This window comes from Myotis davidii, unplaced genomic scaffold, assembly GCF_000327345.1.
Source record: "Myotis davidii unplaced genomic scaffold, ASM32734v1 scaffold438, whole genome shotgun sequence".
Lineage (NCBI taxonomy): Eukaryota > Metazoa > Chordata > Mammalia > Chiroptera > Vespertilionidae > Myotis > Myotis davidii.
This window is the reverse complement of record NW_006290031.1, coordinates 3,299,680-3,303,694: the sequence shown is the minus strand read 5'-3', so window position 1 is coordinate 3,303,694 and position 4,015 is coordinate 3,299,680.

Genomic DNA, 4,015 nt, shown 5'->3' with positions numbered 1-4,015 from the left:
TCCCCTCCTTCAAAAATTATGAACAACGAAGTGACAACAAATGCATATATATCAACAAGTGAATCTAAAAATCAAGTGAATAAAAATATGATGAACAGAGTAAACTGGTGAATATAATAGAACCAGGGTCATAGTAAGGGAATGGACTGACACTTCTTGGGGGGAAAGGGGTGTGGGGGTGCAGAAAGAAACTGGACAAAAATCGTACACCTATGGATGAGGACAGTGGGAGGGGTAAGGGCAGAGGATAGGGTGGGAACTGGGTGGAAGAGATCTATGGGGGAGGAAAAAGAGGAACAACTGTAATAATCTGAACAATAAAGATTTAATTTTTTTAAAAAAATGTACAAAGTGGAAAATTGGGTCTCTGAATGGTTTGCCTCAAAACAAGAAAAGTTCTATTGGGACGGTATCTACAAATTACCTGAAAGATGGGGGAGATGTGTAGCTATTGATGGACATTACTTTGAATAAAGCACTTTTGATGTTTCTCTTGAAATTATCGTGTTTTCTTTGATTACAAAATCCGCCATTATTAACTGGTACACCTAGTAATCTCTCTGAGATCAGCAGTCTCTGACTCCATTTTCTACCTTCTGTGAGACAGTAGTAATTGATGGAGCATGTGGATGCTAGATAAGGAATAACCCCAACTAAAAGAACTCAAAATAAAAATTGTTGAAAAACACTATCCATACTTTGCCCCCAGACTCCTAACCCTACAATGATCTCATTCAAGCTGCCCTACTGAGCATGTCAGTTCAATGGGCATTCTTCCACTTATTCTCTCTTGCAACGTTTTCCTCCTTTTGGATTCTATGACTCTCCTTTTACATGGGTAGCTATTTTCTTCTACCCCCATCCTTCTCAGTCTACTTGGAGGGTTCTGCTTTCTTTACTGACCCTAAGTATCCATATTGCCCATGATTTGTCCTCAGTCCAAGTCTTGATCGCACTCTTCTGATGAACTCACCCATCACTGTCTGAGTCCTGAAAATTCCTACAGTATCTCTATCTCCAGACCATCCTCGCTTAGTTCTAAACCTGAGCCATCAAATGATCAATAAACTCTCCACTCAGATGCCCCATTAGCAGCTCATACTCACGGCCAAGACTGACCCAACATCTCTTTCTTCCCCCATATTCATCCACCACTACAAACTCAGCATCTTCCCATCTATTTCCTGCTTCTTGAATTGAAAAAGTTATTTTCTAATAACCCAAACCAGAAGCATAGTAATCATGCTAAGCACAATATATTTTTTCATTTCCCCAGTGCAACCAATAAATAACTCCTCCCAAGTTTGCTGCTAAAAGTGTTTTTGGTTCTGCCTTCTTCAGTTCTTACTATCATAACCTTAATTTTTAAGTTTTTCTCATTTATCTGGATAACTGCAATATGCTATAAGTAGTTTCCCTGTTTTTATGTTTGCCTTCCCCTCCAGTCCTTCCTACATACAACACCAGAATAATCTAAAATGAAAATTAAATGAAGTCAGACCTAGTCATACCTCATCTTATAATGATTTAATAGATACTCTAGCTTTCCTTATAAACTCTAAAGTCCATAGAATTGTTACTGGGAAACCCCCAGTTGGGCTCGGGCTGCCTGTCTCTATGTTCAATAAATTAAGGCAAAGTTGAATCATATTAGGCATTTATTAGGAAGGCTAGCCAACCAAGAAGACAGGGTGCTTACAAGCATCAAATCCTGTCTTCCAGCAAGGTTTAGGGGGCAGGATTATAAAGGGGAATGGGATAGGGTGCTATGTGCAGCCCTGGGGGTCTGCAGACATCAGCTATTGTAGTCGCCAGGCAATGAGATGATGTTGATGAGATGATGTTTTGACTCCTGGTGGGTTGGCCTGACCATTCTTATCAATTCTGCTTGCTGGATTCACAGCTAAGTCACCTCCCTAATCACTTCGCACAGGCCTTGAAAAGGAAACTTAAAAAAAAACGTAACCCCCTCTTCACATAAGTATATGTGTTCTAAGATTTAAAATAATATGATTACTTTTCAGATTAATTCAGGTGCTCTATCTATCAGATTATAAGTCCCTCCTATCAGAATGTGTATGAAATATTTCATGAACTCACCATTGACCCTTCTATCACATTCTCACCTAATACATTGATTTCCTTGAAGAAAATAAACTATGCCATATTCTTTACTCTCTACCCACATGCTATTACACATACATAATATCCATACCTCCTGACTCCCACCCAACTTGATTCTGTTCCACGCTTGCCATGTAACTCAGATTTCACCTTCCCTGGGAACTTTCCCAATGAGTTCAGAGACCCTCCAAAGAATACAGTTCATATTTTAGATCTCACTGAATTGTTGGTTTATTTGTCTATCTTCCCTGTATGATCCGTAAGGAATGGCACTGTTTCGACACAGAGTTTAACATACTGAACTGAAATTAGAGTGCAATAAATATTTGCCTAATGAGTGACTGCTGTGTAATTAGAGAGAGAGAGGATTTCTGAGCCCATAAAGAGGTCTGAATAGTTCCTGTATTTAATGCATGTCCTTCAGGGGTTTGGCTCCATAAAAGTGACATTTACTATCATTTTGCCCCTAGTGATTATTTAATACTATCTACATTTTGTAATTGATTGACTTAACATATGATTGAATGGATTGACTTAATGAGTTACCGCACAAGTATGAACCAGTAACTTCATGAAAACATTTTTATTAGACTCTTATCTCAAATAAAGGTCCCTAAATTAGATGACTTGGATAACTCTGGGAATTTCTGATGAAGTCTTTAATGTCAAAGCTTATGAGAGATTGTTCAGCTAAAAAACAATAATAGTTATCATTTTTTTGAATGTTGATTCGGTTTTACACAGAGTGAATTATTACATACCAATAGTTCTCAACTGGGGGGCAATTTTGCCCTCCAGGGACAGTTGACAGTGTCTGGAGACACTATTGCTATCTAGTTGGTAGAAGCCAGGAGTGTTGCTGAACATTGTGCAGTGAAGGCATAGGACACCCCCCCACACACATAACAAAGAAGTATTTGTCCCCAAATGTCAAGTGCTAAGGTACTGTCATTGAGAAATTCTGCTTAACCATAGCAACCTTGTCTGGTTAAAAGATGTCAAACCCATGTTAAGAATAAGAAAATAAGACCTTGGGAATTGAATATTCAAGACTACTTAGTTAATAAGTAGTGGGACCAGAATTTGAACTCATGTCTCTGAAAGCAGAAAATTATTCTCTTCAATATAGGATGATACCTCCACCCAATAATTATTATTTTTAGGTATAAAGATAACTATTCTATGTATGATTGTATGATGCACTGTGAAATCACATTTTCCAAAATAAAATATAGAACATCTACACTAATAAAAGAAAAACATGGTAATTGGCGTACGACCGCTACCCTTTTCATTGGCTAATCAGGGCGATATGCAAATTAACTGCCAACTAAGATGGCGGTTAACCGCCAACAAAGATGGTGGTTAATTTGCATATGTAGGCACAATGCAGGGAGGCGAAAGGGAAAGCAGGAAGAAGCCCTCTGCCACTGACAGTGATGAGAAACCCAGGGGGGAGCTAAGAGCTGGGGGGCAGCCATGATCGGAGAATCAGGTGCCTTTTCCGCCCTGGCCAGTGATAGCAGGAAGTAGGGGTGGAGCCAGCGATGGGAGCTGGGCACGGTCGAAGCTGGCAGTCCCAGGAGCTAGGTCCCTTCCCTGGGCCTAAAGCGAAGCCCACGATCACGGGGCCGCTGCCACTGCAGGTCCCCACTGCCTGGGCCGGATGCCTAGGCCAGAGGCGTTAGGCCTGGGCAAGGGGCAGAGCCAGCAATCGGAGGGGCTGGGGGGCCCCTGCCCAGGCCTGATGCCTGGGCCAGAGGCATCAGGCCTGGGCTGGGGGCAGAACCAGTGATGGGGGGAAATGAGGGTCCCCTGCCCAGGCCTGACGCCTCAGGCAGAGGCGTCAGGCCTGGGCTAGGGGCCGATCCTGCGCTTGGAGGGTGATGGG